The 27,819-nt window shown below is 42.2% G+C and overlaps 1 long non-coding RNA gene across 1 annotated transcript in view; it reads right to left on the bottom strand.

Moving 5' to 3' along the window:
* LOC149459751 (uncharacterized) overlaps positions 1–27,819 on the bottom strand; it is a 38,620-nt gene that overhangs the window by 8,313 nt on the left and 2,488 nt on the right. The window contains exon 2 of the long non-coding RNA XR_016313224.1: positions 7,673–7,725. This is a non-coding gene — a long non-coding RNA (uncharacterized LOC149459751). The remainder of the gene's footprint in view (positions 1–7,672; positions 7,726–27,819) is intronic.

Genomic DNA, 27,819 nt, shown 5'->3' with positions numbered 1-27,819 from the left:
CATTGGAATGTACCAGAACTCACTGGAATGCACCAAAAATGCACTGGAACACAAATGTCCCTATATCAATTGAAGTTAAAGAGAGGGGAAAAAATTAACTGGAAAGCAACAAAAACACACCAGATTGCGTCAAAAACATGCATGCAGAAATGCATCTGAAACGCTTCTGGACTGCGTTTCTATGGTGTGAACTGGCTTTAAAGCTCTTGATTTGTACAGAGCAATAAATTTCATAATGCTTGAAATGCAACATTAATAATGCTCTGTTTCTTTAAAAAAAACCTGTTTAGAGGACCTCTAAATCTGCGCATGAAATGACATTTATAAAATAAAAAAGCTGTTTAAAATGCCTTTCAAGTATAAGTTCACCTTTTGTAAGTAAAAAAAAATGTGCAAAAAATCAATACCACATCCTTCAAATCCGGTATGAATTTTGTGGGATAACCCCACATAGAATATTCATGGGGTCCCCTAAAATCCATACCATACAATACCTTTTGGACCTGGTATAGATTTTAAAGAGGAACCCCATGAAAAAAATAATGACATGGGGTCCCACCAAATCCAAACCAGACCCAAAAAAAGGATGCTGTCTCCCTTTGAACCATACCAGACCACATGCCCTCAACATGGGGAGGGGCATATTAATGAGGACAAAGTCCTCTTCCCCACAATCCTACTCATTCACAAAAACAATCAGTTGTAAATAGATACACACACAGGTTTTTAACCACTTCTGTGCCTCCTATAGCAGAAATACTGCTACATGGCAGCACAGGTGTGCATAATCACATATATATACACATGATTGTGCAGTTCTGGGTAGGGGGTGCATGTGCGCCCTACCCATGCCGCCATTTGAGGCCTTGACTGTCAATCACCGGGTCCTAGCCAGTGATTCCCCGAAGGCACCAGGTGATCGCCGAGTATCTTCAATGGGGGAGAGATCTCTCTCCTATCAGCTCCGGCACACTGCTTTGTATGGCTCTGCATAGTACAGCCATACAAAGCAGTGTGCTTACAGTGTAAAGCACACACACACCACACAGTAAAACAGCACACAGTTAACCTTTTGATCATCCAACATGTTAACCCCTTCCTGCCCAGTGCCATTAGTACAGTGCCAGTGCTTTTTATTAGCACTGATCACTGTATTGGTATCACTGGGGATGCCAGTGACACCAAGCCAGTTCCCCCCAGTGTCAGAATGCCCGCCGCAGTCCCACTATAAGTTGCTGATCATCGCCATTACTAGTAAAAGAAAAAAAATTCCAGTATATATACCGCCATTTGTAGACGCTACAACTTTCTTGTAAACCAATTAATTTAAATTATTGGGATTATTTTTTTAGCAAAGACGTGTAGCAGAATACGTTTTGGCCTACATTTATGACGAAATTTGACTTTTAAAAATTTTTTACTGGACATGTTTAATAGCAAAAAGTAAAAAAATATAGTTTTTTTTCTTCAAAATTGTCGGTCTTTCTTTGTTCATAGCACACAAAATAAAAAACGAACACGCAATCAAATAGCACCGAAAGAAAGCTCTATTTGTGGGAAGAAAGGGACGTAAACTTCGTTTGTGTGCAGTGTCGCACGACCGCGAAATTGTCAGTCAAAGTAATGCAGCACCGTATCGCAAAAAATGGGCTGGTCAGGAAGGGGGGTAAATCCTCTGGAGGACAAGTTGTTAATAGTTTATTTTAACTCCTTCCCGCCTCCTAGCCCTTTAGGAGTTCTAAAAGCCAGGAGGCAGAGGTGAGCATTTGGGTCATGTGACCCCTGTGATTGGCTGTCACAGCGGTCACATGATTGGAAAGCTCCTGATCGTAAGTATGCATCAGGAGCTTATTGATCCCTGTGTTACCATGCTAGGAGCATATTCTCTGTATGGCAAGTTACATAGGGCCACATATATGTGGCCACTCTGCATTAAGGCCCACCCACCAAGAGGCCACATATATAAGTTTGGCCAGCTTGAAGTGGTTAAAAAGCCAGTATGGTATATCCAGGGTCAATCATGTAAATGTTTGGCCATTCTTCAAATGGCCAATCTGCCAAGGTTAAGTCAGAACTACATGTTATTCTCACCCCTAGCCACAGAGTCAGCAGACTTGAACTTTTAAGTTCGCTGTGTAGTACTCCCTACCAGGAGACAGCACTCATTATATTGTGCCCAATCAGTGTCCAATCACACTGGATGCGAATTGGCATGTGATTTGCATGCCATGCGACTTGCACATCGCATGCCAAGTCACACCCGATTGCTCGCAATTAGAGTGACCAAGTCGGAACAGCACCGATTTCTAAAGTAGTACATGCACTAATTTTGGTGTGATTTGCATAGACATCTGTGTCAGATGTCTTGCAAATCGTGCCTGAAATCGGCATGTCACCCGACTTTGAAATCGTGTGACTGCACTGTAAGTCGCACAATTTCAAAGTCAGGTTTTATGTGACCGGGGAGTAAGTGGGAACTTTAACTGGATGGTAATTTCCTTTTACAGCACAGACTGATAAAGAGAGGGTCAGCAACAGGCGAAAATGAGGTTCTGCTGCATGCACATATGTTAGCAATAAATATTCTGATAGGTGTGAGGGGGGAATGAGCTAATTGTTGTGCTGCTGGTATGTCTGTTCAGTCAGCTGGTAGGGTGTATGTCTTGACCCGAGTTGTCAGACAAACTGTACTGCTGCTGCATTGCAGGACAAGGTGAAGGATGCTTGTATCACAAAACAGGCTGCACTGAATTACAAGTTGTTCAGTAGGTACAGTTGCTTTTAAATGCAACAGACACAAGCCAGTTCTAAACAGTGGTAATGTTCCAGTGCATTCCATTTCTATGCCAGCCTAAATGTAACGTTCAGCTGTATTTACATCATTACTGTAAGAGCTCATGAGGTTATACTTTTCAGTTATTAATAAAGCAGCAGTCTATTGGGATTCTTTGTAAACTATAATATCAGAGTGGATTGGTTGTGATTGCATTGCAGTATTAACTTGAACATATAATGTTATAATAAATATTATGATGACCAGGGAGGCAATTTAGCCTTTCCAGTTCCTATCATGTTATGAACCCTGGATGCCTTGCATGGAAGAGGTAACCAAACTTTACTCTGTTTGTGGTGAGTGTGACGATTGCGGCGTCAGACCCCTGCCCTTCTCACCAAACTCGTGACCGAAGGGCTAGCTAATCTAAAACCGCGATGTCACGTGCGTAACAATGCCACACCCAGCTGCACCCTGCACACAGATTTTCCAGCTAATGGCCCACAACCTGTGCATCCTGAGCACGATTGTTACTGGGTCAGGTTAATTACGCAATTAACCCTTCACACTGCCACCACCTCCTTTTTGTACAGAGAAAGAGGAAACTTTGCAACATCAGCAATAACACTATGATGGGTGAAATAATCGTTTGTATACCACTGTCACCGCAGACAGGTTATACAGAGGGTTAATCACACACAGTAGCGCTCTTCAGCAGCAGGAATTCATAGTTTGCATTAAAGGCGTTAGAAACAGTTCAACACTTTCAGAAAGTAAGATTTATTACTAAAATGTCAAAAGGGTGCGATAAAAAATATTTACAGAAAAAAGATGTAACCAATATATATATATAAATATACAGAGAACAATAGCACAGCAAAGAGAAAACAGAAAGGAGTTTAAAGGGTTAAAGTACTTGCCAATCAGCCTTGGTTTAAGCAGTTTCAAGTCTTATGAGCTCAAGGATGCTGTTGATCTCCCACTGTAGTTTCGATGTTAAGCGGGGAGATCTTCTTCTCTCACACACACAACTCCAAGCGTAACAGCCCTTTTTCTAGAATCTCAGCAGGGTGTCTCTTTGGAGTAGTAACCAATGGTCTCCTTTTGGGGAGGGAGGTGTAGGTGGAGACCTAAGTTACAACCAGAATCTCTCATAGCTTATATTTTGGCCCATAACTTTTCCTAGGTACATTTGCCGGCCTGGGAACTAGTATATTAATACTCAGCCGCAACTGCGGAATGGTTAGAGATGAAACATGAAATATGCACTTGAATGGTTCAGGAGATATTCTTTCCTGCTTTTCTATGTATGCCAGTTAAGGAGTGTAACATACCAGGAGAATGGTCTCAAATTGAGCCTTCTGAATATAGGCTTCATGTTTAGGTAATTATGTCCTACGTGAAGATATCAACTTATATGAAAAGTGAGTTTTTAAAAGTAAGTCTGCCTTTACGACCCCTTGGAAGGTCTTTTGAAGTTCAGTGAGGGACTGGGTTTTTACTTTTACGATATGCCAGATTGCACAGTTTCTTAGACAGCTAGGCACCCAGCTAATGTGGTTTTATAGCTCGGAGCTTCCTGCTGTGCTTTGGCTGCCTGTGACCTCTCTCATCACTCAGGCCACATGTCACTCAACAGAGAGGGGGGGGGGTGATTGGAGGAAGCAGCCTGTTCTGGAAGTGAGAAATGGTATAACCTAGAAAATTCTTAACAAAATGGAGGGCCGCGTCCGTCTCTGTGTGCACGATTGCTACAGTGAGAGGCGACTTACTGTTAACTGGGACCTTCCAAAGGGGATCCTTGGAGATCAAACAACTGGCTGTAAGGAAAAAGACAGGGCCGATCTTCCAAGGTCCATTTGAAGTTCTTAAAGTCACCAGAACAGCAGTCCTAACCGATTAGAGTCCACAATGGATCCATGCATCGAGGTTGAAGAGATACCCGGAGATGAAGGACATCCCAAGAAATTTGCCAGAACAAGAGAACATAGTTTCTTTGTCCTCCGACATCCAACTCCAGACCTCCTAAAACTGATACCCCAAGCGCAACATCATGCTTTTACCCGCTGGATGAATGGATACCCCACTCCATTACACCCTACGGACCAGAGTACAATGGAGGAACTATATGTGACAGAGATGGTCAACAAACACATGATTGATCTAATAGAGGACCCCTTTATCAGGACACTGAATGAACCACATCCACTTAGTGCACATTTTCGATTCAAAATGAAATTGACTGATGAGAAATGGAAGAATGCCACAATTTATAGACAATTCAAATCAGGAGAATTGTCAGGTATTCCGGAAGAAGAGGTGTCTCAGAACAATGGGTATTCCGATACAACAAAGGACCCCCTTTCTTCTGACAAACCAAAAGGGAACGGGAAGTCTCATTGCATTCCCAAATATTGCAAAATAGGCTTGGGAATATATGTATTGATGCTGCTTTTTGCGATTTTTGTCATGATCATAAGAATTCTGTATGTACCCGAAGGTTCCGGTCACCCCCTTAGTCCAGGAACCCATGCTACGCAGAAAAGAACAATTTTTAAAGCCCCAAGAATAATGACAGCCCAAAAATTATGTTGTAAGTCTGTAATGCGCTCTATAAAGAGAGATACGTTAGACAAGGTTATCGAGTGGTATGAACAAGAGCCACATGGACGATGCGTTAAAGTGCTCGTGATTACAGTTGAAGCCCCTAGGTTCAAGCAGACAACCCTTTGTGTAACCCCCAACAGCCAACAAATCAGAAATAAATTAGTAAGCGGTTTGACCCAACAAAAACCCCAAGAAGACCCACCCAATCCACAGCCCACTGCACCACCTCTCCCAGCACAACCCATATTAAAAAAAACATTTGCTACAAACCTTAATATGGATGTCAACGTGGTTATAGAACCCATGATTATGCCACATGGTAATGTTGACCCTCAGAATATGGCAGATAAGGACAATGTCCCACACCATTTTCTACTAATGCACGAATTTGGCAAACAACAAAGTGATGGAAGAGGGGATTGTTGGGTATGCTCACATATGCACTCAGGAGAGCATATATTCCCAATCGTGGCCAAACCCATGTCTACAGGACAATTGATCAATTATACAATGTTAAACACAGGTAGAGTACACATAGGAAACAAGCCATTTTTAATCCAGGGATATTCAGAACCGCCTAAATTTTGTTTTCTGAATGGTTACTCCTATGATAACAAAAGAGGAAGATACCCTAATGCTGGATTTTGTGCAGAATCTTATGTTAATTTTACCTTACTTGACATAAAAAAGTACAGAGCAAATCGCACAATAGATATTAAAGGTTTGGACACGGCAGGCATTCCAGACGCAGATGAAGGGGCGGAAAATATGTCAATGTATAACATATCTAGGTGTCCCACATTCAAACATAAATACAATAAAGCGCTGGTTCACCAGTGGTTGAAGGAAATTGATGATGTGCCATGGGGTTATAATATCACGTCCCCGGTTCACATGGCACAATGGATGTGTCTAGTAGGTTTGCGTTCTGAACATGGTGAGTTTTCAGAATTGCCTGCACCGCATCTACCAAAAGGATGGCTCGTCTGCTGTGGTCTATGGTGCCATACTACTATCCCATTCCCTGACGATTCAGCATCCCGGGGTTCGTGTACCTTTGTTCAATTGTTTCCATATATAAGTAGCGAAAAAAGTAACATGGTATCCATGGGTCCAGCTCAAGGTACTATACAATTTCATAGACCACGGACGTCCCTGACCAGTTCATGGGAGAAATTTTACATGAGTTTTCTAGGGCCAGCAGGCACTGCTATGTTAATGATACGATTGGATGCTTTTGCTGAAATTATGGAAAGATGGATTAATGTTACAGACACCGATATCTACCTTATAAATGAAGAAATGAGGAAGCTTAGGATGGAACAGGAAATTATTAGACAGAGACAGGAAAGGCTCATGATGGCAGTTACAGGAATTTGTGACCAAACTAATAATAAACAAATCTGCTGTATCTATTTCAATAATCTTACTAAGGCAACCAAGGATATAGAAGTGCCGGATTATTATGATATTATAAATGGACACAATGAAGAAAGAAAAATACTGGCAGGGGAACTCCACGGTCTACCTGACTCATGGAACCCTTTTGACTCCATTGGGGGATGGTTTGGAGACCTTTTTGGTGGCATTTTTAGTTTCTTTAAGAAAGCAGGGATAGTAATCCTTATGGTAATAGTGTTTCTTATATCCATATACTGTGTGATAAAATTTGCTATATGGGGAGTTGGTAAGACCATGAAATTGAGTGCCAAGCCCAACATTCCAGACCCCACCTCTCCAAATACCGAATCTAAACTTTCCCTATTTGAGAAAGCCAAAAAGGAGATGTGGTATTCTGGGTGATCATGTTGAACAAGGGTTCAATATGATCAAAGAGTGGATTGTGGGAAAATATGGGCCAGCCCTGCTCAGTAGGCAATAGGAAAATAGCCAATGTATGACCATTTAGCTCGCATTAGGATAAGAGTTAGAGTAATGTTTTAAGGAAATAATATAAGAAATATCAGCACTGTTTTCAAGCTTATGGAAAAGTTTAGAATGTGTATACGTTACAAACTGTGCAGCTGCAATTGCCTGAGGGTGGAAGCTATAATGCAGATGTTCCAGAAGATATGGACTCTAGCTTAACCACAGTATTCTGGGGCATAAACAGACACACAATATGTGCAGACTGTGGTCTTAGTTGTTTTTAGGTAGTTGATCTTTGTCTAGTATCTAGGTAAGAAAGTAAGATAAGCTTTACTATTGGATAATAGAAGGGGAGTGTTTGTGGTTTTTATCAATATAAGCTATACTGTATGTAATAAACTTTGCAATCTGGTTGTATCCTACCTTGAGTGTTGGTCACCTTGATTGCCCGATCGATCCCGAGACACACCCAGACGCTGCGCAGCAAAAAGAATAACAAGAAATAAGAAAGGGAAAATTCTTTTCACTGACCACCCTATAGCAGAAATACTGCTACAGGGCAGCACAGGTGCGCAAAATCACACACCCACATATACGTATATATATTTAAAATAAACCCTCAAATGGTGTCTTAATTAGATTCCTCCAGATAACACCATCAAATTTAAATCATTGCGCCTATGTACTTGGGAATAACACAAAAATTCTAGAAGTGGGTGCTGCTATTATATAGCCACTGTAACTGATAAAGATTGTGATAAATAAACAAAATTATATATACACCACAAATAATAGCGTAACCCTTAAATATATAAACAATGAATATAATACCACCACCATAAAGTGCAAATTAATCAAATAAATCTGTTGAATCCTCATAAAGTCCATATCAAATATGATCCTCAATCAATGAAGTCATGAAATTTTCTTTCAACAATGTGATATTCAGTGCTTTAAACACCCCATCAAAATGCACACTCACCAGAAACTGGTGATATACCAGCGTATCTGTATAAATCCAGCACTCCACCACTGAACTCCAGCTTATGGATATCCAAAATACTCCATATAGTACACTCGCCATAGTGCAAATAACGTATAAAAATTTATTCCAATAATCCCCCCTTATAAAACCGCACTCACAATGAGTCAAAAAATTAACAAGCGTTTTGTTAACAGGAGCACAGAGTTCTAAATCCAGCGTCTCACCAGGCAGGTTGCAGGCAAGCTGGAGTTCAGTGGTGGAGTGCTGGATTTATACAGATACGCTGGTATATCACTAGTTTCTGGTGAGTGTGCTTTTTGATGGTGTGTTTAAAGCACTGAATATCACATTGCTGAATGAAACTTTTATGACTTCATTGATCGCGCCGGCATTTGTGGTCACGGCTGTCAATCACCAGGTCCCAGGTGGTGATTACCCGCTGGCGCCCAGTGATTACCGCTGATCACCTATGGGAAGGTGGGCTGCTTTGTTTACTAACAGTCCTCCTCCCTGTTGGCTTGGGCACACTGCTCTGGATGGCTTTGCACAGCCATCCAGAGCAGTGTGCTTACAGTGAAGCACCACACCCCCCAGTAAAACACTCCCAGCACACAGTTATCCTTTGATCACCCCTCATGTTAACCCCTTCCTGCCCAGTGCCATTAGTACAGTGTCAGTGCTTTTTTTTTTTTAGCACTGATCACTGTATTGGTGTCACTGGAGATGTCAGTGACACCAAGTCAGTTTCCCCCTGTGTCAGAATGCCTGCCGCAGTCCCGTTATAGGTTGCTGATAGCCATTACTATTAAAAGAAAAAAATTCCATTATCTATACCGCCATTTGTAAACTTTATACCTTTCACGTAAACCAATTCATTTACACATATTGGGATTTTTTTAAGCAAAGACATGTAGCAGAATCCATTTTGCCCTAAATTTATGACGAAATTTGATTTTTACATTTTTTTTACTGGACATGTTTAAATGTTTGTATTTATTTTTAAATAATAAACATGTCATACTTACCTGCTCTGTGCAATGGTTTTGCACAGAGCACCCTGATCCTCTTCTTCTTGGGTCCCCTGCCATTACTTCTCTCCAGGTCCCTCCCCCTTAACCAGTGACCCCAATAGCAAGCCACTTGCTATGGGGGTACTGGAGTATACTCACTCCCGAAGCCATCTCTATGCGTCCATAAGACACATAGAGCTGAGGTTCAGCCCTGCCCCCCACTTTCTCTTCATTGGCTCACTGGCTGTGATTGACATCAGTGGTAGCCAATGACTCCTGCTGCTGTGTCTCAGCCAATGAGGAGAGAGAGACCCATGACAGCCAAGGCTCCCATGCACATCACTGGATCGAGAGGGGGCTGGGTAAGTGTTAGGGGGGCTGGAGGAGAAGCAGCACACAAAGTTTTTTACCTTCATGTATAGAATGCATGAAGGTAAAAAACCTTCAGTCTTTTCAACCACTCTAATTCCAGTAAAGGTTTTTCTCTTAAACACAATGCAAAAAAAGAAAGTAGATGTGTTTCTGGGGTCGACAATTTCCCTACAACTGTAGAGTGTTGAAAGGATGAAACTCCATACCAAATCTATTCTTTTCACACAATTGCAGTCTAGTATAGATTCAAATTATTTTGCAAGTACACAAGCGCTGATGATGGGGAAGTGGTGAGCTCCCGAAGCATGCCGGCTATCTGTTTTTGCATCACATTTAATCAAACCCTTTACTGGGCTTACATAATCTATGTGGCACTCTCACCTTTTCAACATTGTACAGTTCTTATAATTGACTACAGAATAACTTGTTTTTATGTTGTAGAGATCTGGAACTTGGAGCTGATGAGTAATTTAGTAAAAGACACAGGAAGGGCTGACACCACCCACTGCATAAAAACAGACAACAGATATACTGCATGTTTTTTCTTATATTGCCTTTTTATATATGCTTTAATATATGTTTTATAAACAACCATATAGATGAGGTCTCAAATTCTCACGTGTGGAATTACAGCCTCTTACCACTTATTCTGTGTGCTGCAGCTTCTTTCCACCGAAGCCTTTGACTTTGTCTAACTGCTGATGAGAAAAGGTATTTAGCAGTTTATATTTACTAAAATAATTTACTTTCCATGTTCTGTGTACTGAGGGAGATCAAATATAGTGAATGCAGGGTCCTGCGTTTAGTAACACTTTAAGGGCAAAGTTCCCCTTTAACGTCAAACCAAAGAAGCAGAATAAAGTGGGCAGCACAGTGGCTAAATTATTAGCCCTTCTGCCTGGAATCCCAACCATAGCACCACCTGCCTGGAGTTTGCATGTTCTCCCTGTGCCTGCGTGGGTTTCCTCCAGGTACTCTGGTTTTCTCCCACACTACAAAGAGATGCTGGTAGGTTAATTAGATCCTGTCTAAAATTGTCACTAAAATGTAATAATAAATAAAGTTGACCATAGACAGTTTGAATCTTCAAACCATGCAGGCTTGGGTACAACCAGACTGCTGGATTTTACAAACAATTATTGCTAGCAGCTGCTAGCAACAATCATTGTGTTCTGCCAGGAGAACACACTGGCTTCGTGGTTGCAGGAAAGGAATTTGTCCATCTATGGCCAGCCTTAGCGCTGAGGAATGCAAAGCTTCTCTTTATCTGAACAATAGAATTAGAGCAGTGCATACAATCCACAGAAGGCCTTAATTCGGAGTTCACATCTTTCACAGAGGTTGTCATGGTTGCAGCTGGGTATACCTTTTGAGGTCTGGGAGTGCTTCTGCTCTGGAATTTATCTGACTGGTAGTACTTGACAAAAGGAGCCTGAGGCCAAGCAATGCCAAGTGATAAGCCATGTGTGAGAAAGCATATGGGGTTGATGCAGATAAACTGGTAGAGGTGCATTCCTGGTGACCTAATATCATTGACTGGTGGTAGGCTGAGCAATGGTAAGTGTGCCATCTAGAATTCCCAGCACAGCAGGAGGCCTGTCCAAGAAATGTGGGCAGGTTACAATATACAGTATCTATACCTGTCACGGATCCACCCACACGCCATGCCCACAGCGACTAGCTAACCGAGGTGCTCACGTGCGGCCATGACAGGGGGTATGAGGGAATAAAGGGGACTTATCTTTGAATATATATAAAACCGTATAAAAGATCAGCCGTGAAACACTTTCACAGCCCGCACTACCTTTGGCCACCACCAGATGGAGACTCCACTCCAATCCAGCTGGTCGACCACACACTGGCAGATACAATTCTTACATACAATCTGGTGCACTGATTAGAGTTGAGGACCAGCTTAGTAATTACACATCCTTCTAAGGTCCCTACAGCTACCTACAGCTTGAACCCCGGTGTTAATCACCCTTCCACTGTCCACACATCCGCCTGCACCAGACACACCACAAAAGCTAGCCTGCCACCACCCAACAGTTTATTCACAGAATGGTCTGCTGGGACACCCCACACACACAGATCTCCGTCTGGCCGTTCTGTTACCTTTTACAATCTGCACGCAATCTGCCCACACCCAGTACAATTGCATACAGATTGGCAATGAGCTTGACCGAGCGTTTAAATGCACTAAAATACAATACAATCTAATACAATCTAATCTCTCCAATCTAATCTCTCCGAAAATATGAGCATGTGCTTAAATACACAGAAGTCATTAATTAATTTTAAGATTTAATTTCCCGAAAGTGGGCAGTACATAAAATATGTACAAAATATAAAAAGTTACAGAAATACAAAAATGCAAGAAGACACACAAATGACTATTCACTATAAAATAAAAAGGGAATAAAACAGAATAAAACTTTTACCAAGATCTATCCTGCGACTGGAGCAAGTCAGAGCGTCAGCAATCCGTCAGTCAAATCGAACTGGCTCCATACGAATCACAAATGTCCTAATGCCCGGGTACTCCTTTTAAGGGGATATGGACGTAGGCGGGACATTAGTCCTCGGCCAGTTGACCATGGGGGGCTGCTCGTGTACCTGACCACAGGATGTTCTGGATGCTGACCTGCCCAAGTTCAATCGGACTAAGACCGGCTTGAAACACCATGTCAGGGATTAGATTTCCGACACCAGCGCATTGGCACGATCGCGACACTACCAAACACCATTCGACTGTCGCAATCCAGCACCATATAACCATTTCCTGCATTTTCCTGGCCTTCTGCCTAAACCACAAATATGATTTTTAGTGTCGATGTAGCCTACAGAATGCCCTAACGGAAGGTAGCATGTTCATCTCTCTGCAACTAATATTTTAGCTTTTATGAGAGATGAAACATACCCCTTTTGATGTATAGATATACTCCTTTTAGAGCTTCCAATGTCAGGCAGACAACCTGTCTGGGGCCACTTCCTCCAAACCGGTTTCACCAGAAGGTGACAACCTTATTAACACAAAGGTGTCACATCCCCGAAGCTGGGCTTTTCAGCCTAATTTATGACCACTGTCTGAGTACCTCATTTCCCCAATGACAAGGACTGCATATACATCCTTAATGACAATGGAATGCCCCTACAGAATATACATCCTTAATGACAATGGAACGTCCCTACAGTTACGATTACATATTGCTACTGATCACATCTTATCTACTCAAATCTGTACATTTATGTCACATGCACGTTACATCATGTCACATGTACATTACAATACCCAAGAACAAATATGTAATTTATTGCAGCTTACAGTCCTTAATGTACCATATTTACTGTAAAGCACCCAAGTGCAAGTGTCTAGGACAACAGAATAATCAATTTAAAAATAGTTTCCTAATTTTCCTATTTTTTTACTTTTTTTCCCTTTATATTTACCTGGTGAACCTGCCAGTAACACATTTCATGCCCTAGGGTGACAACACTTGCTCACTGCACTGTATCTATGGCTATACTTAGACTGATCTCTTGTTTTGGACAACAAAGACCATCTCCTCATTTGCATTACAAGGACTGGTAAGCTGTAATTTATCACATTTTTGTGCTTAGGTTTAGATATACTTTACCCTCAAAACACCACTTTTTTTAGCATTTGTCAGCCTCTGCTTTGTACTGCACTGCCTGCACAAGGCCACTGCAGCCTGTACTCTATTCCAGCCAAACCACACGTGCACAGCAGATGTTTACTTTATTCTATGTATTCAGACACCTATTAAAGAGAAACAAATCTGTATTGTGTAACAAAGTTATAAAAATATGAAGAACCACAAATGAAAAAAAATGTGACTCATCTCAGTAATTACTCTTAGGTAATATTTCAATATTAAACTATCATACAGTATATGCTCACCAAAAATAAACTAAAGATTTTTTTCTAATTTGTTACTACACCTGCTGCCATTAATCTGTAACTCAGATATGTATTTTCTTGTTTGAGCACGCAGTGCATTGTACTCCTATTTTTACAATTCCCCTACCCAATATGCCATCAGTGTTCCCCAAGCACTTGGGATCATTAGCATTGATACACTTTGCTGGTTCATATGTTCTGCCAGCTGTGAATACAGTCACTCCCAGAGTGCCTTCAGAGCCTCCAAACTATGCATACAAGCAATAAATGAATAAATAAATAGTGCTGCACTACTCCCTAAACCTAACCATAAAGCAAAAAGTAAACACCTGACAGAACCCCGAACTAAGATAATATAAGTATATACCTTGAAAATAACCAAGCTCAAGTGAATGAAAATATCTAAAAAGAATAGATGCCCTGCTAGGCAATACCAAATATAAACAAATCAATAACTTCAACATATGTGCAAATAGATAATCTGAGTAATATATATTAAGGCATAACTAACAATAATAATATATATGATAAAACACACAAAATATAAAGAAAATGTTAAATAATATTAAATTAAATAAAAACCCCACTGAGCCCTCAACCCAGTGACAGTCTGTGAATAAATGTCTGTAAATGTAGTAAAAATCAAGATCTGTAATGCAGAAAAATATTCAAATCAGCATATATTCAACACGTGACTTGCAAAGTGATCACCCTTAAAAACGCTCCATCAGTTAGTGTGCACTCTCACCTCCCATTTTGACCTATAGGGAATACAGGTGAAATGCGCTTTAATATCAACCCGAAATCCAACCAGCTCTCTTCTGTAAGAATACTTTACTGGTTCCTTCTCCAATTCCTCGTCAGAAATTCATGTTCAAAAAAACATCAAAGGACATCTCATAGTGTAATACGTCCATGTTTAATGTATAAAAAACAGGTATAGAATACTCAACTTTTAAAATCGGGCCAGCAGACCCATACAATCATTGGTAATAAAATACATAGGAACAGATGTACCAAAATGGCGGCCGCAGTCTGACCAGAAATGATGTCACCACACTTCCTTCCTACCTTTTTCTTTATTTAGGCATACAAGCATCTTCTTTCCTGGGGTTTAAACGTAAGTAGCCCCCTTATCAGAAACTCGTCCTTGCATTGTCGGATGGGGGTTGACCTTGCTCTTATTTACAGAAACTGGTATTACCACATACAGTTTGGGGCCAGTAAAATAGGAGGTATATATTGGTACCTTATGGTGCTTGCTCCTGTATGCATATGCTTATATTTACTGATTTCCAGACCACATGTTCACTTTTATTCCTGCCAGCAGTTAGGTAGTATATGTTTCTCATAATTCTTCCAATAAAATGCTTGTAGTATTCTAGCAGCCAAAGCTTTCAATGTTCCTTTTTTGATTAATTGGTGTTTAAATCAACTAACCTAATCATTTAGCCTTAGTGTTGTAAGACTCAATAGCATAGGCTTGCATTGAATGTAATATTCCTATGTGGCCGGTGCATAAAATGGATCATGTATGGTGATTGACTGTTGACTCTGCTAAGTGTAAATTTGCAAAACACCAACTATAACACAATTACATTGCTTAACCTTAACAGCTTTCTTTTCCTGTAGAGATCACATCAGTTACAACACTGTTAGCTGTATTATAATGAGTTTACACGTGTTTAAACAGCAACATGTCCTGCAGTATACTTGTCAAAGGAAATTCAAAAACTGTGGATATATAAAATATTTTTCAGTCAGCTTGTCAGTCTGCCAAATAACATTGACAGCATACATTCTAAATAAATAATTTTTCTATTGTTTTCCTTTTTTTAAATTGTTACAATATGTGTATGTTCCGTCTTCAATAAAAGCATATGGGCAGCACAATGGCTAAATGGTTAGCACTTCTGCCTGGCAGTACTAGGGTCTTTGGTTGGCATCCCAACTGCGGCACCACCTGCCTGGAGTTTGCATTTTCTCCCTGTGCGGGTTTCCTCCGGGTACTGCGGTTTCCTCCCACACTCCAAAGACATGCTGGTAGGTTAATTGGCTCCTGTCTAAATGGGCCCTGGCAAGTGTATGTATGATTGTAAGTTAGGGACCTTAGATTGTACACCCCTTGATGGTTAGGGACTGATGTAAATGTACAATATATATGTAAAGCGCTGCATAATTTAACGGCGCTATATACGTACCTGAAATAATAATAAATAGGCATATTGTTTCCAAGGGCACCATGAAATTATTACAATACGTACATGCATAGGCCAAAAGGAAATGTCCCCCTAAAGAGCAACAGAACAGCGCCACCTAAAGACCAAATAAAGCCCACTATTTCTTGATATGAATTAAAAAAAATTAAAAATGAATAGGAAATCTTGCTGTAGAATTGAACACACAACTCTCATGAACACACAACATATTTGAACTATGACTTATGTGAAGAATACTAACTCATTAGAGATTAATCACATAACATTGTCACTACTGTAGGCAGTTATTTTATAGGTTGCCACCAGGATCTTTCCTGTTTCCAGAGCTGCATGAGGCATTACAGAAAAACAGCCCCAGCTCCTGGTTCTAGGCCACACCCTCAATGCTTTTAGATTCTCCTTTCCATTTGTATGCAGAGGAAACAGCTTGAGTATGTAAATTCTAAATCTTGACACAGTCTGCCCAGAAAGCAGTTGAGGGCATGATAGTCTAGGTGAGACTCTTACCTCCTGTTACCCTAGGAGGGAGCAACATCATATCTTGTCATTCCACTCTGTACTGTTTTAAAGTTGTATAAACCTGATTACCTTAACAGCACCAGCATTCTCCTCTACCCTCAGAAAGGCCTACTCTGTTCTCTTCTCTATGAAGAGTCACATGGAACTCAAACATTTCCAATGATCCGCCTTCTTAGTTAGCCAGTCACCATGAAACAATCCAGAAAAAGTTAAAGTAAGCATCACAAGAACTTTTAAAGCTGAATGCTCTTTCTGCTTATATCTTGCCCTCCCTGGTTCCTCCCCCCCCCCCCCCATTAACATTCTAATAACATTTTTCCATAAAAACGTTTCTATTTTCACAACATACCTCCTTATTTTAGACCCAGTGACATCATCACAGGGTCTACGTTCTTCTCTATGCAATACAGGCAGGTAATGCCTTGTGGAAGGGGCTGTACATAGGTTTTTGAAAATATCTCAGTGACCTGCTTCAGTACTCCACCCAAGCAGAGGTGTATTTAGCTTTTGTGCTGCCCTAGGCAACACAAAAATAGGCTCCCCCCCTCCCGACACCAATGAACACCACCCCCCTCTCCTCCCCCCTCCCTGTGGCAGGAGCCTGACATTCACCAACAACACCCCTGCCCCCCGAGACAGCCTTCCACTACCACTGTCCCCCATGCCACCGAACCCCCCCCCCATGGAGATGGAGCGAGAGAGAAAGACACTGGTCTTCACAGCTCTGGACATCCCTGGGAATAGGAGACGGGGCTCTGCATACACCGTGATGCAGCCTGCAGCCTCTCTCAGATCCCAACTGGTCCCCATGCCACATATGTCCCTTCTTCCAGGGGGCACTGCTGCCCCCCTAAAAAATGTCACCCTAGGCAAATGCCTTGTCTGCCTTGTGGTAAATACGCCCCTGCTCCCAAGAGCTCTTAACTCTAATGCAAGCAGTGGGCTGGATCATGGGAGGAGTCTTGCAAGTCAAGTATGGAGTGGATGTTAGTCTGGAGAAGTGGGAGTGTCTATGCAGGTGGCATTTGCATGCAGACTATCTTGCGTAAAGCCACAATGTGATGCTGGGCCTCATTGATTGGTTGAGCTGAAATCCAAAGAATGAAAAAGGTTGCAAGGTACAATGAAGCTACGGGGGAAAAAAGTGCTATATGTTCTCCACTCAGGAAATGAGGCATACTCTAGCTGATGTGCTCCAGCTTCTAGTGCACACTGTGAGAAGCTCATAGTGTGCAGTGAAATCAGACTAAGCATTTTGAGTACAAGAGAGGAGCCCGGACAACATGTGGTTCGGTTCATCGCATGTCATTCACACAGGAACTGCACCACATTCCTGTGCAAATCACATGTGATTTGTGTGCGGTGCGACTGGAGTAATACATTTTGTATGGCTCTAATAGCATCGCACCCGCACCAAAAAGGTGCAGGACCCTTCTTTTTTGGTCCGCACTAGAATCGGATCGCATGGGTATTCACACCTATGCGATCCGATTCTGCACATCGCACCGCATTTTGCGGACCGCTTTCGGGGTGTTGTTAACCTAACATACACACCCGCAGTAGTTCACGTGAACGGGGTGCAATTCTGATGTGAATTCACACTGAAAATGCCGCAAATTCCTCGCTGCATCAGTTTGAACCAGGGCTAAAGCCTTAGAAAACCAATCTCTTCAGACTAGCCTCTCCTGCCCCCACTGATATCTGTACTTTTTTTCTCCATCAGCTCACCCCCACAGTTATAACCTAGTTATTGGCCCCTCCTTTTAGATTGTAAACTCTAAACAACTGGGCCCTCTGTTTCCTACTGTATTCTATTGTATTGTAATTGTACTGTATGCCCTCACATTGTAAAGTGCTGTGCAAACTGCCGGTGCTATATAAATCCTGTAAAATAATAATAGTGGAAAAAAAAAAACTATTGCAGCCACTATATGTAAGGACCAGTAAGCAGCAATATATTACATTTTCTGTTCCTGGGCTTAGTTATACTTTGTTGTATTAGTAACTCACTGCTTTTATTTGCTTCCCAGATTTGCTCTCTAATTTATCTCCCAATATAGTAAATATATTGAAGGTTACTTCATCAACTGCTACTCAACTATCAGAACATTGTACTCTGCACATCTGAGGTAATGGAAAACGAAGATGGAATGCAGACCTTGGTGATTTAATCTGTCTGACATGTGGGTTTGCTTAGCTTGAGTCAGAAGTTAAAAATGATCTAGCTTAAGGTCATCTCTATTAGGCTTGTTTTTTCACATAGAAGGTTCTGGGTAAAAAGATTACAATTGCCAATTGCTATTTAATATTATTCAGGATTTATATAGCGCCAACAGTTTGCTCAGCGCTTTACAATATAACGGGAGACAATACAGCAACAATACAGTTCAATACAAGAGGGTTACGGGTACCCTGCTCCTTGGAGCTTACAATCTAAGATTTATTGGGATGAAGATACCCGATTTATAATGAGAACTTATAAAACCCTGACCCTTTTGGCTAAATGTTTTTTTAAGGCAGGCCATAGACAAGTTGTTCAAAAACGAAAGTTCTGTTGATCGGAATACAAAAATAGCTCATATGATTGTGCCGTCAATTGTTTCAATTTGCTTAAAAAAAAAAAAAACACAACATGTTGGATCAAGTACTTTCCATTACAGCACAAAAATTGCGTGCTGTAGCTTGCACACTAATGATGCGAAAAACGATTGATTTCATGATTTTGTTCATTTTATGACTTGTTTATGGCCAGCCTAATGCCCTGTAAAACACGATAAAAAATCTTATGAAAAAGTTTGCAGAACCACTGATCGAACGATTTTATCTTCATTGATGAGCAGGATGTTTTAACCGATTACGATATTGTGAACAAAAAAATCCGGTTGAACAACAGTGACAAATGTTGTCGTTTCGCATACGAACGACCGATTTTCTATGCAGTGGTATAACGGCCACACGAAAAAAATCTATCAAGCGCTATCATGTATGAGCGGAAACAGAAGATGACCCGAATGTTTATGTCCAAGGAATCTTCGTAAACATGAACGAAAAATCCAAATGTTAAAAGTAGATTGGCCTAATGAGATAATGAAACCAGAATTCTGCATATTATATGTTATGTATCACTATTTCTGTACAGTATATAGATAATGTAATAAACTATATTAGACTCATTGCTGTTAATTGTTGTGTATATCGCTCGTTCTGGACGGAAGGGCGTGGCTGCAAGGTCACATGCACACTGCATCACTTCCACTTGTACGGAAGACGTCAACACTACGTATTGCCCAACGAACGATTTTTTTAGATTGGTTAATGTGGGCCACGATTTCCTAATCGTGTATTCCCACCTTAAGGCTACTATCCACACTCTTCCCATTGTTCTAAGGCTGTCTATACCTTGCTATGTAACTAATTAATTTGATTGATAAATGTGTTTGTTTATTTGATTAATTTACTTACACTGAGGGTTTTTCCATGACACTGTACAGAGAACATTAATTGGTCAGTGCACTCAAAAGTATTTTTGTAATTATAAGTACAACCTGGTGGCCTGAGTCAGCTCTTGGCTTCTTACGTATGTCTTTACCTATTTAGCCCTCATGCACATTGGACATTTTTACAGCGGCTGTTTTTGGCTTTTGACGTTTTTTTCTACAGCCAGTAACCCCCCAGCATGTTATCCTATGTGTCCATGCACACATAGGCTGTAATCAATGTTTTCTGGCTCGGACGTTTTTTGGCTGGAAAAAAAACCCAGGACTAGTAGGTTTCTAGAGGAGTTTTTTAGCTGTAAAAATTCTCAAACGCGGAGAAACACAGTTAAATTCTGCAAACTGGTGTTTTTGGACTTTTTTTGACCCCCCCAAACTTTTTTGCTAAAAAAACCTCTAAAAAAAGCAAATGCGGGAAAATGCGCTAATCGTGGGAAAACACCGCTAAATGCGAATGCAAAAACGCTAAAAAAAGCTGAAAAACTCACGTTTTTAACATGACTTTACACAACTAACATTACCAGCGTTATCAAGGGCTTAGAATAGTTCAGTATTCAGTAAACAAGATGCGCTGAAAGCTGCTGTAGGCTTTTAGGCTGCATTCACACTTGAGCGTTTTGTAGCTTGAAGCTCGAAGCTCCAAAAAAGCTCAAACATAAAAAATCAATTGTTCTCTATGGTGCCTGTTTGTGCGATCAGATGTGAACAGGCACCATAGGGAACAAGTGATTTTTTTAAGTTTGAGCTTTTTGGAGCTTCAAGCTACAAAACGCTCAAATGTGAATGGAGCCATGTTTTTATGTGACAGAACATATTTTCCAACCCTTTTTTTTTTTTTTACATAGGCAGGTAAAAGGGATCAGCTTATTGTAAATAATCCAAATATATGTGTTAACCTTCTTTATAAGTATCATTTGCAACTATATACTGACATGGAGGAATCCATATTTGCATACTCCATATTAAGGCATTCTACTGCTTTGCAGTGCTATACAGTATTTGCAGATGAGGTGCTAACCTAGGTTCTTGTACTTTTTCCTGTTACCATATTTTCCGGCGTATAAGACGACTGGGCGTATAAGACGACCCCCTACTTTTCCTGTTAAAATGTAGTGTTTGGGCTATACTCGCCGTATAAGACTACCCCCTCTTCCAATGCACACCAGTGGGAAGAATCGTGCCCCATCATTGGTGTCAGTGGGAGGAATAGTGTCCCATCATTGGTATTAGTGGGAGGAATAGTGCCCCATCATTGGTGTCAGAGCGACGAATCGTGCCCCATCATTGGTGTCAGTGTGAGGAATAGCGCCCCATCATTGCTGTCAGTGGGAGGAATCATGCCCCATCATTGGTGTCAGTGGGAGGAATCGTGCCCCATCATTGGTATCAGTGGCAGGAATAGTGCCCCATCATTGGTATCAGTGGGGGGAATAGTGCCCCATCTTTGGTGTCAGTGGGAGGAATCGTGCCCCATCATTGGTGTCAGTGGGAGGAATAGTGTCCCATCATTGGTATCAGTGGCAGGAATAGTGCCCCATCATTAGTATCAGTGGGGGGAATAGTGCCCCATCTTTAGTGTCAGTGGGAGGAATCGTGCCCCATCATTGGTGTCAGTGGGAGGGATAGTGTCCCAACATTGGTGTCAGTGGGAGGAATAGTGTCCCAACATTGGTGTCAGTGGGAGGAATAGTATCCCATCATTGGTGTCAGTGGGGGGGGGAATAGTGCCCCATCATTGGTGTCAGTGGGGGGGGGAATAGTGCCCCATCATTGGTGTCAGTGGGGGGGGGGAATAGTGCCCCATCGTTGGTGTCAGTGGGGGGGGGAAGTGCCCCATCGTTGGTGTCAGTGGGAGGAATAATGCCCCATTATTGGTATCAGTGACACCAATGATGGGGCACTTTTCCTCCCACTGACACCAATTACACTTGCTGACCCCTGTTCTAGTATGGTGCTGCTGCAGCCAGCATATGTGGTTGCAGCAGCACCTCTGCACGGCACACTTACTGGCCGCTCCTTCACTCGATTTTCGTGGGGCCGCTCAGCTCCGCCTCCTCGCTGGTGATTGGCCGCCTGTGTGCCTTTTCTGAGCTACAGTTCTGGCGGCCAATCACCGGTGAGGAGGCAGAGCCGAGCAGCCGCACGAACATCCAGTGGCCGAACCCAATGAAGGAGCAGCCGCACTTCCTGGACCGGATCGTCGTGGGACCGGAGCCAGGTAAGAGACAGCAGCCCCTGCCCACCCCTGTACTTAGTGGCCCCTCTGTTGGAAGGGGGGGTGGTGGCGGCACCGCGCCACCCCCCTAAAAAGTGTCAGCATGCCGTATACCGGCGTATAAGACGACCCCCGACTTTTGAGAAGATTTTCAAGGTGTAAAAAGTCGTCTTATACGCCGGAAAATACGGTAGTTTAACAGCAACTTGGTTTGTTGTACTGCTCACTAATGTCAGACGAGGTGAATAGGACACCCAGTCACTAAGCATTGAGCACTGAAATGCTACCAATTACTTAATTTCAGGTGTCAGTGTCCAAGGTAGCCATAGACTGTGTAGCTAGTACAATTGGGGAAGGTCCTTATTAGCCCCCTTATCCAGAAAGAACCTCTCCTCTAACTTGTAGATCCCAACTCTTGTGAATGGAACGGGTTAAAGTATGAGAAGCAGCTCATGTCTGCACTGAACAGAACATCTCCTTTAGCCGAGGAAGAGAACAGGGGGGCACCCAAAGCTTTTTACCAATCTATTTCAATGATGAAGTAAAGGAAATATGGTTGCATAGCCCAGTGATGTATTTTGGTTTTGTGCTGCCCTAGGCAAGACTAAAATTGGGCACCCCATCATTGATGTCAGTAGAAGGAATTGTGCCCCATCACTGGTGTCAGTGGGAGGAATAGTGCCCCATCATTGGTGTCAGTGGAATGAGGAATAGTGCCCCATCATTGGTGTCAGTGGAATGAGGAATAGTGCCCCATCATTGGTGTCAGTGGAATGAGGAATAGTGCCCCATCATTGGTGTCAGTGGAATGAGGAATAGTGCCCCATCATTGGTGTCAGTGGAATGAGGAATAGTGCCCCATCATTGGTGCTGGTGGGAGGAATAGTGCCCCATCATTGGTGTCTGTGGGAGGAATAGTGCCCCATCATTGGTGTCAGTGGGAGGAATTGTGCCCCATCATTGGTGTCAGTGGGAGGAATTGTGCCCCATCAGTGGTGTCAGTAATACCAATGATGGGGCACTATTCCTCCCACAGTGACACCAATGATGGGGCACTATTCCTCCCACACTGACACTAATGATGGGACACTATTTCTCCCACTGACACCAATGATGCTTACATTGCTGACCCCTGCTCCAGCCCAGGCTTCCTCCCTCTCCCATTCACAGCCGGCATACCGGGCTGCAGCAGCACCATCTGCTGTGCCCAGATCCCGGCTGCACAGACACTTACCTTGCCGATCAGCTGTCTTCCTTCTCCAGACGCTCTCCTTCTCTTCACTGGCTCCGGCTGGTCCCTCACTTTGATCAACTTCCTCGATTTTCGCGCTGGCGCTCGGCCCCTCCTCTCCAAGCTCCGCCTCCTTCCAGCTGCCTGTGTGCTCTCCCTGATCTACAGATCCGGCAACCAATCACAGGAAAGGAGGCGGAGCTTGGAGAGGGAGGGACAGGCTGCGATAGGCTGCTCAGTGATCCTGGAGGTGTGGCCAGATGAGAGGAGTGGCATGTTATACCACCCACATCACGATCCAAGATCCAGGGAGTTGAAGACACCGGACCGCACAACCTTGCTACCCCTCATCCAGCAGCGCCTCATGGACCGGATCAAAGTGGGACACGGAGTCGCGAAGACAGGTAATACACAGCAGCTCCTGCTCCTTTCCCATGGAAGTGTCCCTTCTGTGGGAAAGGGGGGGGGCACCGCTGCTGCACTGCCCCCCTGAAAAGTGCCACCCTAGGCAAACTCCAGAGCGATGTACCGGAAGCCTGAGTGCGATTGTTACTGGGTCAGGTTAATTACGCAATTAACCCTTCACACTGCTACCACCTCCTTTTTGTACAGAGAAAGAGGAAACTCGGCAATATCAGCAATAACACTAGGATGATTGGATTAATCGTCTGTATGCAACTGTCACCGCAGGCAGGTTATACAGAGAGTTAAATACACATAGTAGCGCTCTTCAGTGGCAGGAATTCGTAAGTTGCCTTAAAGAGCTATAGAAAGAGTTCAACACTTACAGCAAGAAAAGATTTATTACTAAAAGGGTGCAATACAAATATTTACAGAAAAAAGATGTAACCAATATATATATAAATATACAGAGAACAATAACACAGCAAAAAGATAAACAGAAAGAAGTTTAGGTAGATAAGTACTTGCCAAAAAGCCTTGGGTTAAGCAGCTTCAAGTCTCATGAGCCAAAAAGGATTTTCTTGTCTCTACTGCTAGTTTCAATGTAACAGGGCAGGAGACTCTGCTTTCTCTCTCTCAACTCTAAGCATAACAGCCCGTTTTCTACAATCTCAGCGGGGTGTCTCCTTACAACAAAGAACCAATTGCATTATTTGTGGAGGGAAGTGTAGGTGGAGCCCAAAGTTATGACTAGAAGCTCTTATAGCTGCTATTTTGGCTCATAACTTTTCGTAGGTACATTTGACATTCCACCCACGGGTAGATTAGTATGCAGAACCATCTGCTGAAGATCTACATATGAAATATAACATACCTGCTGGGATGATTAAGGAGATTTTATTTTCTGCTCTCCTGTTGATCTCAGCTAGGGAAGGTAAGATACCAAATGATTTGTCTCAACGTGACCAATCTGAAGATATGCCTGTTTTTGTGTCTCTCTTATTCCAAGATATGAGACATAGGGGAAAATGGATTTTTGAATGTGGTATCTAGTTTATTACTCCTCTGGAATGTCTTTGAACTCAGGGAAAGGCTTGGGTTATACTTTTACGATTGTACAGTTTCTTAGACAGCGCAGCCCCAGCACCCTTGGGGTTTTATAGCTCAGAGCTCCCTGCTGTGCTTTGGCCGCCTGTGACACTTCTCATCACTCAGGCCACATGTCACTGCGGATGAGCAGAGACGGAGGGGGATGAGGAAAGATATATTTGTACAAGATGGACGATCCTTTGCCAAGATGGAGGTTGGAGCAAAATGGTTGAACCGCGTCCATCTCTGTGGGTACGATTGCTACACCCCTGGCCTAGCCTTTTTATATACAGATGATCACACACAATACCTGTAGTTTAGACTGGGGACCACAAAATTGGTTATGGCTGCATCTTAACAAGGTGCACCAAAATTACCTTTTCTTGAACTCCAGAGCTAGAAAAGATGTTTGGTGTACATTTCCAATCCCACTTTTTGGGAACAACCCATATACACTAGTATTTACTTTTTGTCCTCCACCACATAACGCAAACACAGTTTGGAGTTCATTAGAACTCTACAACACCAGGCTAGGATAGTTATAACAAACACAGGAAAAAAGAATGCAGGCAACTTAAAAGTGCCTTAGCAGACTATCTTGCCGAAGATCCTGTACTTTTTCCACATTCTCCCTATTCAGGTCCCTGCGTCTTTTCTTCGTGTACTGCAAAGCAGGATTTTCCATTTTATTTAGGCTTATAAACATCCCAGAGTGCCTAGAGCCACTCTGTATACTCATAGATTACAGGGAGGTTTGGGAGTTCCACATGTTTCTAGATACTACTTGGCAGCTCAGATTTCCCAGTTGTCTATGCTTCATGCCACAACAGATATCCCGTTATAGGTACTCTTGGAATTACCCAACTGTGCTCCGCTTTCCTTAACTACATTGCTTTGGCTCCCGCCTAAGTTGCGCCCTCCGGATTTGAGCCCTATCATGCTTCAGAAGTTTACAAACCTGGGATTCTGATAAATATTCGGGTAATTTGATATCATCGCTTCTACCTCTTTTGCCGATTACGCATAATCCTTTATTTCCACCAGGCCTAGAACATCCCCCTTCTTTCTCTTGGTGGACCTCCTATGGCTTTGTTAATGTACATGATTTTCTGAGTGCTCGTACATTTCCATCATGGGAGTCTCTTCAAGAATCAAGGGGGGTCCCGCCATGGGAATATTATCGGTATTTTCAATTGCGCCACTGGGTCCTATCCCTCCGTTGTACCTCTACATATCCTTACCGTAAAACGCCCTTTGAACACATCTGCAGCATTCTCCAGGGTCCCCTGGTCTCATTTCTGTAATTTATGCCTCTTTTAACAGTAGGTCCTCCTCACCACCCCTGTTTTATGTCTCTCAATGGGAGCGAGATGTGGGTTTCTCGATTGTGGCGGAGGATTGGCGTAGGGCCTGGCTGATGGTGGCAAAATGTTCATTCAATATAGGCACTCTTGAAGCAGCCTACAAAGTTCTCCTGCGGTGGTACTGAGTCCCAGCTTGGACTGCTCACTTTAAACCGACTGGCGGAGATAGGTGTTTCCGGAACTGTGGTCTACATGGAGATGCCAGCGATTGATAGGCTTCTGGTCTAGGGTTTTTGGGTTGCTGCAAACGCTATTTCATATTACGGTCCGTATGGATGCAAGGGTGGCCCTCCTGCATTGCCCAATTTTGGGTCTGTCTAGGTCTCAGCAGAAATTTACATCCTACCTATTTATTTCGGTCAAACGTGCTATAGCTCAAGCTTGGAGAACCCCTTTGGTTGTCTTCCAGGGGGTGAAGACCCAGATGAATGCTATGTTGATCAATGAACAGATGTCTAGCGTTCTTCAAGATTCTCATCAGAGGTTCCTTAAGGTTTGGGAACCTTGGATATGTTATTCCTTGCCTTCCCTGCCTCCTACTAGTTATGGCCTCATATTCGTTGCCTGTGCTAGCCCTGGATCTGTAATTCTAGTTTTCCTTTCCTCCATGTTTTCTTTCTGATTTTTTTTTTCTTATTTTTTTTTTCTCTCTCTGTTTTTATATTTTCTTTTTCCTTCTTTCTAACCTTTTTTTTCTCTTCTTTTTCCGGTAATATGATGGATTGCTGCTGCTATTATTTGTTTTGGCTTTTTTGCCGTCCCTCCTTGATGTCATTGGACATTCCCTTATTTGGATAATACAAGTCAGCAGGATGTATCTGTTTATGTGTTATTGTTCTGCTCTGCCCCTGCGTGGGCATATCTTGAGCTTGTTGTATTCTTAAAACAAAACTTTCTTAATAAAAAATATTGAAACAGAAAAGTGCTTTAGCAAAAAAGTTTATCGCTACCCAAAATGGACTTTACTTAAAATAACGACAAAGTGAAGCAAAAAACACAAGGCTGTTGAACAGAGGAGGGAAAGCAGAATATTCAAAGTAATAAAGGCATACCATATGTGTTAGTTTGTGAGTAGGAAAATGCAAAAGGATTTTTAACAAACATTGCATCCCTATGTTCTTCATGTCCAGCAACATAATGAGACAGAAGCTTCTCATCTATAAAGCTTCATGCAGATGCTAAAAATATCGAACTAATGATCATCATTTTTTTTTCTTATGTTAGTCTCCAATCAAAAATAAAGAGGTTACTAAAGTTACAGCAATTCTCGTATGACAAAATACAACTTCAGAAGTGATGTAATGTATTGTAAAATATTCTTTTGTTAGTATTCAGATTTTTTTTGAACGGATACTGTACAAATTAAATGAAAATCATACGTTCTGGTATCATACTAGAAAAAATTTTGTGTTTGTGCCTTTGGATAATTTTGCATGAACTGTCATGATTTGTTCTAACGATCATATCGTATGATCGCTTCAAAAGCTGTATTTTTCGTCCGATTTACTGAGCGTGAGTACTAGCCATAAGACTCAACAGCCAAGCACAAGAAAAACAACCTTGTACATGCAATCCAGTGAAATGAAGAGACCTGTATTCCAAAGAGACAAGACAACCATGTGACTCAACATGAAAAGGCATACGCTGCCTTGCAAGAAGTATGAAAGAGATCATCTACATACAACTGCAACAACCACCCTCAAACAGGGCTAGAAGGTTAGACACCCATATATAAATTCTGTATAATA

This window comes from Staurois parvus, unplaced genomic scaffold (genome assembly GCF_062004578.1).
Source record: "Staurois parvus isolate SC_StPar_1 unplaced genomic scaffold, SC_StPar_1.0 ptg000249l, whole genome shotgun sequence".
NCBI lineage: Eukaryota > Metazoa > Chordata > Amphibia > Anura > Ranidae > Staurois > Staurois parvus.
The sequence above is the reverse complement of the archived record's forward strand: the minus strand, read 5'-3'. Positions and strand labels throughout refer to the sequence as shown.